Below are 11,919 nucleotides of genomic sequence, written 5' to 3' on the forward strand. Positions count from 1 at the left end.
TTTATACATATGCAAACAGACAGCTGCGCTTCAGCCGGGGCTGTTGAGCTCACGCCTTTTGCATGCACGCACCTGCACTTACAGAAACCTACAACTATTAAAAATATGTATTTGTAGGTGCATATATATAGATAATCAGCCTGTATACATACATATATGTATAATATATATATATAATATATATATATACACACGTATACAGGCTGGACTAAACAGCTCTTTATAAACTGTTCTTGGCCGGACCACATGTGCTTTCTCCAGCACCTTTGTGACCACTTTCCATGGTTGCCTCCTGGCTACTCTTGTGTGGTCATGAGCCTTTTTCCATGTTAAAAGCAACAATTTCTTATTGCTTTCCATAGGCCTTGCATTATAGTTATATTTTCCATGGAAAACCTCCTCTTCCTCCCAGCAGCGAAGTTCCCTCAGCTGGAAGTGTGTTGTGGTGCTGAGGAGCTGTCTGACACCCTTCTCCTATGGCTTCTAGACAACCCCCAGGTGTTGTACTGTTTTTCTCTCCAAGTTCTCCTCCTCCCTTGGCTGTTTCCAGACGTTGCTATTGCCCACAGGATGACCTGATTAAGACAAGGGGGAGCGGGACGTCCAGCCACACACCTGTGAAGCCATCTCCTGCTCTGCAAGTGTTTGCGGGAACTTCTTTTGATGTATGTTCTCACGCTGGCTGGTGTGGACGGAGCCAAGATGCTGTTCCTCTTTCTGAACACCTTCCCAGCTCCCGTGGTGAGAGGCGTCACCTGCACGAGCACCCTGCGCCCCATCCAGCTCCTCCTGCAATGCACTGCAGCTTGCCCTTTGGCACACCATTGCGCCCCGGACTTTGGCTCTGGCTGCGAAGCCAAGCTGTCCCTGGTGAGATCGAGAAGAAGAGGAAAGATCTGCCGTGATGTCATGAAAGTCCAGAGAGTGGCTTTTTTATTGCATGTGAAACTAGAGTGGCTTTCCTCAGCAGAGCTGCAGTGAGGAACCCACAGAGGGCATCACAGCGTGGACGGGGCTGCATGGCCCCTTCTCTCCTCATCTGTGGTGGTGCTGCTCCATGGGATGGGAACGCCCCAGAACCATGGGCCACAGCCTTCTGAGCCCACTTGTGGCCGTCTGTCTCTGCTCACTGATCTCTATCCCCCTTGCCAAGACTGATTTCCTCCATCCTCAGTTTTGAGGGACAGGGCTGGCTGGAGCATGCGGAGGACAGCAGGCAGACGAGGGCAGCGGGGCTGTCCCCGCTGGAGCCCAGAGGAAAGGGGCTGCATGCCCCTGGTTCCCCATCTTTGCCTTTTCCCTCTCCCCAGCCCCAGTTTTCCTAGGGGTGGTGATGCTTTGCTCCACCCTGCCACTGGTGGCCCTGCTGCCATGTGAGTGAGGGCCAGCCGCTGTCTCAGGGCTGGTGGGGACATCTCGAAGGCAGGCTGGGATGTCCTGGGAGGACACAGCGTGGGGAGTTTTGTGTTGGGCAGCACCAAGGGAGAGGTGCAAGACCCTGGGCAGGGTCCTCAAAACACAGAGGAGAAAGCAGTGATTAAAAAAAAACCAACATCCTCTTTCTCCAGACAGGACTCTGGCCCACAGTTCAAGTCAAGCTCTTCCCAAGGGGCCTTCAAGACAGAAGGGCAGTGCACAAGGGCCTCATCCTGCCAAAAGCCCCTCTCCTGGCCTGCGGACCCCTTAGTTCCCCCATGACTTTCACTGCTGCAGCCTCCCCCCACTGCCGGTGCCGTCCTGGCCTTGTTTGTGCTCCGGCGATGAAGCAACGGGGCTGTAAAACCCTGCCTCGATCCCGCTGCCTGTCCCTGCACGGTTATGGGGCTGTAAAGCCGCAGGAATGCCAAGATCGCGGCTGGTCAAGGACAGGGAGGGAAGGAGGAGGCGGGGGGAGACAAAAACCTGAGGTGAGATCCTGGAGGAGGGGGCCCAGCCTGCTGCGCTGGGCCTCCACGCCCTGGGGAGCACCCATGGGTGCCCAGGGTTTCTTGTCCTTGCCTTGGAAGCAACTCCGGGAAGTGATGGGAGACAATGAGACGGGTGGTGGGGTGGGCTCGGTGGAGATGGGCCATGTAGAGGAGATCTGGAGAAGACGGACGCCCACAGAGGTGTCCCAGGCCGCAGGGCCGAGGTTTGCTGGTGGCCATGGCAGTGACTTTCAGGGTGGGATTGGTGTTGAACTTTATCGGTCCCCCGGTGACTAATGCGGCCCGTCTGCCCCGCCGCCGATAGCTGTCTCCCCAAGGTTATGCTGTTTGATGTTTTCTTGTCCGGGGCTGTAAAGTTATCCATTGACTCGGGAAAACACAATTAAGGGAGACAGAGCTGCCGGGCGGGTTGGTCAGGTATCTCTGCAGCTCAGCCAAGGACGGCAGAGAAGCGGCTACCGGTGGGCACGGAGAAGCCTGCCTGCTCCCTGCCGGGCCCCAGGGCTGGACTGGTGCTCACACAGCCTGGGGACAGTGGGTCAGCCCTGTGGAGGCCTCAGCACCCTCCCATCTCCTGTAAAATGCAAGGGCTGGAAGGGGAGCAACCAAGGAGGGCTAAATTTTGGAGACAGAGTTGGAGAGAGGCCCGTGGCTGCTCCTCCACCAGTGGGAATGACGCCGTGACAGCAGCCACGAGCGCTTCCCTTCCAGCCTCCCTTATCTCCTCTGTCCCGAGGACTATAAACCCCTCAAGTCTCCCCGTGGAGCCCTATCATGTAGCTGAAGCCAGGACCGAGCCATTAAAGTTAACTATTACCCAAAGTGAGTGTTTATTTGGGGTAATAGAGGCCCTGGGGAAAGTGAGGGAGGGGTGGAGGAAGGCTCTTGTTGCTTTTTGGCAAGATATGGCCAGCCCTGCAGCGCTGGGGCAGCCGGCAGCCTGCCCTGAAGTGGTGCTTGAACAAGATGAATGCTTAAATAACGGCAGGCAAACAGCGCTGCCGGGAGCAAGCTGGCAGAGCCCCGGCCACCGCCGGCTGCCGAGCCCCAGCCAGCCCCAGAGCCCAGCGATGGGGACGCCTCGGGGTTCCCCAGCCATAGGGGTCCCCATCCCCTGCTCCCTGCAGGGGTGTCTTGTCCCTGTGGGAGGAGAGGTCTCTGCCAACCAGACAACTTTGGGAGAAGTCCTCCTTTTCCAGGTGTTTTCTCTTTCCACCTGCGCACCCACACCCTATCTCCCACCACTTCCCAGCTCCACCATGTCATATATCTCCCACCCCGTCCCACCTCCACCAGGACAGCCCCTTGTCCCACTCCCTGCCCCCTTGGCCATGCAGATATCACACAGGGAATGGAGCCAGGGAGGAAACATCCACATCCACACATTTCCTTGGATTGCAGAGTGCCTGGCAGGGGGCATCACCCAGCTTCATGCTGAGCATCCCCAGAGCAGCGGGCTCCTTACAACAGTAGTAGTGCACAGAAATGCTGCGGTCTTGGTGCCACGGTAGTGTTGGTGGCTTTATGGACCAGTGGGGTTGTCCAAGAACACCGGGCGGTCTGAGCCCCAGAGGGAAGGTTCTGGTGGGGAACACGCAGCCAGCCCTGGAACCACTTTGGGAAAAGCCTGGGGAGCAGAAGAGCAAGGAAAGCATCCAGGGACTTTGGGAAGGACAGAAGAGAGCAGTGATGGGGTGCAGAAAGATTAAAGCCACCTGCGAAAGCCTTGTAAGGGATGCAGAGCCCATGAAGCAGGTGGATCTGATGAGAGGCCATGCTCAGGCAACACATGAGCTGCAGGACCGGCACAGAGACACCGGGGGACAGCAGCTGACCATGAGAGCTGAGCCGGGGCAGTGGGAATTCCCACGAGCTCTCTAGGGCCAGGACAGCTGCTGGCCCTCACCCCGAGCATCCCAGTGCCCACCGTGGTGGGACGGGCTTCTGCTCCTCCTGTCCCGGGTATGTGCCAGCAGCGGGACGGCTTCCCACAAACGGGAAGAAACCCAGTCGTATGCCCAGCACTCACCTGAGCCCTCTAATCCCCTAATCCTTCACCAAGGAGACCCGAGCACTACCTGAGGCCATGGGAATTGGAGGGGCCCTGGGGCAGGAGAATCGGCTCCCAGCACTGCTGTCAAGTCCCTTTGCTTTTTGGCTCATCCCAAAGCCCTGCCAGGGCTTTCTGATGTCGGTTCCCCTGGCTTGGGCACCAGCAGTGTTGCACCACCCCTGCTTCCCAAGCCACCTTTCTCCAGAGCTGCCTCTGCTTTGAAGAAAACCCTGACCTCAAGCTGTTGGCAGGGGCAGTTTGGAGAGAAAAGTGGCTGTGTGCAATGAACCGGGTGAGAATTGGGTGAAATATCCCTGCTGGCAACAGGAGTGGGGGGCTCTGAAACAGATTGAGAGCAGCCCCATCGAAGCTCAGCACCAGGAAAAGGTAAATGGGGGGCACACCCTGCCTGGGGGAGCACCAGAGGGCACAAGATGCATGGCTGGTGCAGTGCTTACCTCCAGCACCCTAAAGGCACACTGGCTTGTTGCTGAGGCTGTCAGGAGTACACACGTCAGGGAAGGACCATGCAAACCCCACGTCACCCCACTCGCCTTCTGCATCCACCCAGCTACGTCCTGTGACTGTGAAGGGAGCAAGAAAAGAATGAACATGTGGGTGGTGTAAATGAGGGAGGATGAGTCCCACCCCTCATCTCTTCCTGCTCCCATGATCTCCAAGTCACCACTGCGCACCTCAGACCCCACATCCCACCCTCAGCCCAACGAAGCTCCCACTGCCTCCCACTGGCCACCACCTCACGTGGGCCAGTGCAGAGATCTCACAACTCATTGCACCAGTGAACTGTTTTTTTTTGTTTGTTTGTTTGTCTTCCAGGGGTGACACCAAGCACCATCTCTGCTCATTCCTACCTCCACACCGGGGCTCCAGATGCCACCCGCCCCATCTCCGGCCAGGCTAGGGTGAGAGCTGCGGTGAAAGCAGCTGGAGCTTCACCCCGGCTCCTTCCCCAGACTCATCCCCCTCATCCCTCAGCTCCTCCAGCCACTGATGCCATTTGTCTGCACAGCACTTGGGGCAGCAGAGCCCTGCCCTTGGCTGAAGCCGTGGCAATTCCCTGGGAGCCAGTGCAGGCTGCGCTTTGGCAGCGGGGATGCCCGAGGTGACCCTGCCCAGGGAGCTCCTCCTTGCTCTCGGCACAAGGCAGCGCTTTCTGCCTGCCTCCATGGACCAGAGCTCCCAGGAAGACGTTGGGATGAGCATTGTGAGGAGCTGCAACATGAGCAGGAGGGATCCCAGGGGGATGAGGCCTTTTTTTCCTGCCCAGTGCAATTCCCAGCGAGCCGGAGATGGAGCAAGAAAACCAGTGGGAGGCTGAAGCCAGCAGGTACGAAGCATCCCAGGTACCACACCGTGCCCAGGGGGACTCAGCCCCGCAGATCCCACAGATGCTTCAGGAGAGATGTCGGAGTTATTGATGCAACAACGCTGGGAGAGGAGGAATACGAAGCTCAAGCCACAGCTGAAGCTCCCATTTAAAGCATCTCCTGGAAGATGGATGGCACCAGACCGCACCACCACGTTTGCTCGGGCTCCTGGCAGAGTCAGGTCTTCGTGCCAAGGTCTTGGGGTCTTCTCCTTTGCTGGTTTGCAGCTGGGATGGGTTTGCAGCTCCCAGGGCTTGGAGGCAGCCCTGGGCAGCAGCTGGGGAGGAGCTGGTGGCCCTGCCTGTCCTGCTGTGCCACCTAGTGGGACACCAGCCCCGCTCCCAAGGGGCACAGTCCTGCTGGGGCAGGGGACACCAGCTCAGCCCACTACAAATCACCCGGGGAAAGCCTCATTTTATCCCCACTTATCCTTCTGCAGCTTGTGTCCCACAGCCCTTTCTGGTCCCCCCAGGGGAAGGGGACACAGGATCAGGTCCCTTCAGGACTGGGATGCTCCAAGTCCAGCCCTCCCATCCTGCGTTACGTGTATGCCCCCAGGAGGGCCAGGAAAACCAGAGAAAAGCCTCTGACCCTATTGCCTGGCTACTTTCAGACACGACCTGGAGAGCAACACTCGTGTCTGAGGGCCCTGTGTGTCCAAGGGGCCTTCCCGCAGGGGCTGGGGCACCCTGGGGACTGCAGCTGCACCCACCAAGGCAAGGAACAGGCAAGGCAGGGCAAGGAGGCTGGCCAGACACCTCAAATGGGGCAAGAAGCTGCCCATTTGGGGCCTGTGGGCCAGGTGGGAAGCTGCGATTCCTTGCAACCAGCTGGGGCTTTGGCTGGAGGCAGGGCTTGCTTTCCTGCAGCTAACAGCATGCAAGTAAAAGCTGGTTTATTGGCTTTCTGAGCTACAGCAGGTGGAGTTCAGCTTTGAGGAGTAGCTTCAAAACCGAGAACGTCTGCTGTGAGATCTCAAAGTGAGATGCTGCCACCCTAAACTCTTCGTTTCAGGGTCTCCTACCAGCGAGATGCCACGCAGGTGGATAAGATTTCTTTAAGCTGTGACTTCAGAAAGAAGACAGATTTCTAGCCTGTTCCATCCCATTATCAGGCACCTGTAGAGTCCTCACACAGGAAGCCTCAAAGCTGCCTCAGGAAACACCCTGACGCTGCCATCAAGAAAGAGTTTGCCAAAAATGCCACACGCTGCTTCTACAGCTTCTGAGGGCAACTTTTCCTGATGCTGATGGCTTCAGCTTTTTGGCAAGAAATGCTTATATTGTCACCCAGAGGGCTGCTGAGTGCTTGGAGGACCCTTCCGCTGGGCTGGCCCATGGCTCCTGTAATTAACACCATCCATCATCAGCGGGGACAGGGCTCATCAGGAGGTGTGATCAGGTTGTACCAGCAATTGCATTGCTCCTAAGGAGGGTGGGGTGTCCCTTTTGAAAAATAGCCCCATCGTTAGATCTGAAGCATTAATTGAAAACCAAGCCCGGTGGGCAATCCCTTCAGAGCTGACTGATCTCTCCAGAGCTTTCACAGATTTGCTGGAAGAGAAGTGGAGATGTGTTGTGCCTGGAGAAGACAGTCCTGCCCCTTTAAGGTTACCCCAAGGCTATAGGAGGTTTTGCAAAACATCCTGAACTTTTCTTTGAAGCTCATTTGGGCTCATGGTCCTCCAGGGCTTTCCCGTTCCTCCTCTAAGAAGATTCATGAGCTCTGCCACAGAGTGAAGGGCACAGCTGTCCTCGCTGGATTATACCCACAGGGAGGGCGGACGACAATTAATAACGCTCATGAGCAAGGAACAAAGCAGGGGCCGGGGAAGGAATCAATTAAGCTGCCTCGTAGCTGGGTGGCATTTGGGGGAGGACACGGACGGCTGTGAAATATGGGCAAGGTGCTGCAAGGCTCTGCTCACCCCTCCTGCAGCAGGCTGCGGTGCTGGAGGGGGGACACTGCGGGAGGGAGCCCCCAGCCCGGGTTTGGGGAGGTCTGGGGCAGCCTCTTACGCACAAACACCGACCCAGGAGGGTCCTGCATGACCTTCAGAGCACTGAGCTCCCACCTACCAACACATCTCCAGAGCCGCCGGGTGCTTCAGCGGGTGTTTAACACACAAACGAGCTTCCATACTGCTCCGGTTCCAGCTCTGGGGGTGTTTGCCAGGGACCAAGTCCTCCCCAGGGCGATAGCAACCCGGGGATGTGCATTAAATGCGCTGTTTTACAGGCAGCAGGTGACTGCCTCCAGCAGCGCAGTGAGAGCTGCTTAGCAAAGCGGCCCCGCGGCCGCAGGGACGCACCGGGGGAGTTCGCCGGGGACTCGATGTTCGCTGCCACCAGGTACGATGAAATTAGTTGGACATATCAGGGGAAATGCACATCTTCAGGGCTTCTGAAGGAGGAGGGATTCTTGGAGAAGGACGGGTTTGTGGACCCGGGTTCACAGGGCTCTTTGGGCAGCAGGACGCGCGCTGCTGGCACCACACGGCTGGGTTTGGGACTGGCTCTGCAGGGCAGACAAAACCCATCCCTCAGTCGTGTGTGGAGCCGAGCAGCACGAGTGCCCGCGTTTCGATGGCAGGAAGCCTCATCTGATGGCTTTCAATAACACAGCGTTGAAATATCGAGGCAATATGGTTTTCGTTTCAGGGTGTTCACTGCGTTTGCTGGGCGCAGAAAGACACAGTGGAAAACAAAGGCGGCTGGTAGGTGACGTGCTATTAGAGCCATTAATCACCATTAAGTACTAATAGCTGCACACTGCCTCCCGGTGATACAGGTACTGCAGCCACCAGGAGAGCACAATGCAGCCCTGACCTGGGGCTCCAGGACAGCTTCACGCTCTGCTCGGCTGCCAGGAAGGGCTTCAGCCACCAACCGTGGCTGCTCCCGGCCTCTGCCCCAACACACACATGCTGGAGCTGGCCCAGCATCCCTCCAGTGCCCTCCAGTACGAGGGTCCCTTTTCCCACTGCCCCTCTGTGGCAGCTTTGTCTGCAGGAGCACGCGATGACACGGCTCCATCTTCTTGAGCTCTTCTCCCAGGTGCTGGACAGCTGCTGCCAGGTCCCCCAAAGCCACCTCCTCTCCAGCCTCTCCCGATATCGGGAGCCCCAAACTGGGCACTGTATTCCCCAGCTGCTCCCCCAGCCAGATCTTGTCACCTGCGAAACCAACGAGCGTCCGTCTGTCCCCTTCTCCCTGTTGCAGGTAAGGACACCCTGTGGGAAAACCCCACAGCTCGGACCACCGAGGAGCCCCCCCTACCAGCACGATCCACGGGTTCCTTCCCTCTGGGCACAGTGACGGGATGTTTTTTGTACAGTAAGATGAATTGGTTGATACTTCCCATTCAAAAGCAGACAAATCAAGTGACCGAAGGTGGTCAGGTAAATCTAACTGCGGGCACACGGAGGCTATTTCTGTAGAAAGGTGAATTTTTAGGCTCCCCCCAGCCACCCACCACCCATCCTTTTGTACGATGAGGACAAGAGCAGCGTATTTTTCAGCGCACAGCCCTGCTGTGTGCTCACTCCCACAGCAGCCCAGCAGATGGCAGGTCTGTGCAGCAGTGGCTGGAGCAGGGACAATCCGAGGTTGGAAAGAAGAGGCTGAAACCACTCTTCTCCCACTGAAAGTAGCTCCCAAAGCTCTTCAAAGTCTTCAGTGCACTCCCAGGAAAAGCATGTCAGTGTTTCTGCTGCTTGCTGCACGTCTTCTGAGCTCCTGAAATTTATGTATTTATTTTTTTGTTTGCTTTTATTTCCAGCCTCTCTGCCAGTGGAGGAACGTCAAGGTCATATTTACATTTATTAGATTCATCTTAATAGGAAGGACAGGAGCTACCAGAGAGCTACGGAGGAGGGCAGGTGAGCACGCTGCCCCTCCTGTCCCCTCGTTACCATGGGTCACAGGGATATCCGTGCCTGGTCATTGCCTCGGCTGGGGACTGCTGACATGTCCTTGTCCCACTTGTCCCTCCATGGCGCGAAACGTCGTGCTTGGAAATCTCATCCACAGCAAAAGCTGGGGGGCTGCAAGAAATTTTGGGGTTTCTTAAAGGGGTTGGGCTTGGGAGAGAGGCATAACATTGCCAAAAATTTCTGTGTATGTGCCCTCACCTTGCCCTAGCCCTCTATCTGCAGTGGCTTGAGACTCCCCAAAAAGAGAGGAGCCCCCCTTCAGGAGACACTTGTTCCTCTTCTCAGGCAGGCTCCTGCCTGTGAGCCAAGTGCCTGGCACTTGTGGGGCTGCTGGTCATGGATGTGGGAGCCAAAATAGCTTCTGAATACAGGGATGAGCAATGCATGACGTCTGGGGCTGCAGTGGGGAGAGGAATGGCACAATATCCAGATCCCCTGACTCGCTCCTCTGTCTGGAGCTCCAGCCATCCCCATCTGCCAAGGGTTTAAATCTCTTCTGCCTGCCTTTAGGTGTTTATTCTGATTCAGTAAGCAGGCTCCTGGATGGCTTCAGCTGTACCCGAGCACCCCGACGAGTGGCACAAGGCTTACAGCCACCCTGCAGTCCCCCCGGGGCAGCTCCTCCTGCCTCCCAGCTGCAGCATCACCATGCGGGGCAGAGCCGTGTAGCTGAAGACAATTCCCCTACAAAAAGCTGACGCTGCATCCAGGGCATGTTTAGAAATTAGTGTTGAAATGTCACCGAGCTTTGGCATGAGGACGCATAGCACAAACCCGTCATCAAGTGCTCCAGCTCCTGGGGTTGCCGCAGCCCCAGGAACGTGTGAGGGGATGTGGGAAAGGGCTGGGAATGTCGTGGGGACCCTGCTAGCTACCTACTGGGGGAGCCGACGGGAGCTTCGGGATGCTGAGACCTGCTGTATGAGTGCCCGTGGCAGCTCTTCCCCCGAGGGGTTCACAGCCCAGAGGAGACACTGGAGGCTTTGGCTTGAAGTGCTCGAAGATCAAAGCCTGCCTGCAGACCTTCATCCCAGCGGGCAGCGGGCAGAGGGGTGGGCAGACAAAGAGGCAGCAGACGCAGTGACCTTTGCATCCTGCGCCAAAGGAAGCGGGAAGAAAAATGCCAGCCCCACCAGGCTGCTTTGCCTCCAAACCCACTGCTCGCTCCTGCTGCTGCGCCCCTTCAGAGGTGCCGAGAGCCAGCGCTGGCCTTGATCTGCGCCCGCAATTTGTTTCAGTTGCTTTATTTTTAGGTTTGTGCGAAGGAAGAAAGTGATAAATAAATAAATAACCTCCCGCTCCCACCCCCAGCATCCCAGATCATGGCAGGCTCCTTGTAGACTCAGCTCTGCCGGTGCAGGAGTTTTCCTGTGAATTCCCCCCATGCGATCCACCTCCACCTAGAGTCCTGCTGTGCAGGTGGGCAGGACACGGGTTTTCTCATCCCGTATTTCTGGGAATGGGGCACAGACTTTCAGGGTGGAGGGGCTGCGGCCTCGGGAACACACCTTGCTTCCCCCACAGGTGTTAGAAACCTTCACTCTTTAACCTGTATCACAGCCACTGCCACCTGCCCGGGGTTTTTCAAGACCTAATGTCTTGCAGGCTGCAGATAAAATATATAAAAAAAAAAAAAAGAAAGAAAAAAAAGTCCCTCTCTGCATGCTGGCCTGTAGGAAATAAAGGGCACAGCCCTCCCTCTGCAGCAGCTCTCAGGTAGCTCCTGCCTGCACTGCAGCTCCCCTCACATCGCTGTTGCAAGGTGTTGCTCACGCATTTTAGGATGCCTCCAGTGTAATAAATAAGAAATGATTTGATGCCAGCAGTAATTAGTGCTCACCCTCGCTGGGGAGGAGGCAGGTCGGTCCGGGTACCTGCTGGAGCACCTCTGCTTCATCCCAGCGGCCAGACAGCGCGTGGGGGATGCAGCAAGGGGCCCGAGCTGCCGCCAGGGAACCCTGCCCGGGATGATTTTGTGAGCAGGAAGGAAAGGCGCTGTGCAGAAGGGGCGCGAGGTTCATAAATCAGCCACTGCGGATGGCGCCGGTGGCGTTTACAGCTCCCCCAGCGCTGCCGGGGAGCGATGCAGAGCCTGTGTCCAGCTCGGCTCCCAGAGCATTTTGGCACCTCCTGTCCCTTCTCCGCTGCCAATTCTCACCCCAAACCCTCCTTTCTTAACTGCACAGAGCCACCTTGTCCCGCTGCCCTCGTCAGGGGCCGTGCTCAGCCCCCTCCACCTCTCCTGGTGGGGCTGATGGAGACGGCTCCCACGGGTACCTGGTTATCTCCCGTACCTGGTTATCTCACACGGAAGCAGAAGCAGCTCTTGGACTTACAGCCTGTAAGCACTTCACAACTCCCTATCTCCCCACAAGGAGACTTGCTGCCCAGCAGATATTTTCTCAGATCTAATAACTTCAGAGAACACCGGGTAACCCCACCTGCGCTGGCCGTTCCTTTCCTAGAGCTTTGACAGCATTGGAGCCATTGCAAGCCAATATTTCTCTAACATGCTGTGATATCACTTACATCCTGCTAAAATTAGGGCTTTCTTCCGAGCATGCAGACAGAGCTGGGTCAGGGAGGGGGTCAGCTCCTCGGGGAGTATCTGGCACC

General features: G+C 56.8%; 1 long non-coding RNA gene across 2 annotated transcripts; it reads left to right on the top strand.

Moving 5' to 3' along the window:
* Positions 1–4,594: 4,594 nt before the first annotated feature.
* On the top strand, positions 4,595–10,917 carry LOC106047521 (uncharacterized). Of its 2 annotated transcripts, XR_010834836.1 has the most exons (4): positions 4,595–7,720; positions 8,030–8,590; positions 9,150–9,249; positions 9,814–10,917. It is a non-coding gene; the product is annotated as an uncharacterized lncRNA (long non-coding RNA). The 2 variants fall into 2 exon arrangements; XR_010834835.1 differs by having other exon boundaries at positions 9,150–10,917.
* The last annotated feature ends 1,002 nt before the right edge of the window (positions 10,918–11,919 follow it).

The sequence above is a fragment of the Anser cygnoides genome, chromosome 13, assembly GCF_040182565.1.
Source record: "Anser cygnoides isolate HZ-2024a breed goose chromosome 13, Taihu_goose_T2T_genome, whole genome shotgun sequence".
NCBI classification, from domain to species: domain Eukaryota; kingdom Metazoa; phylum Chordata; class Aves; order Anseriformes; family Anatidae; genus Anser; species Anser cygnoides.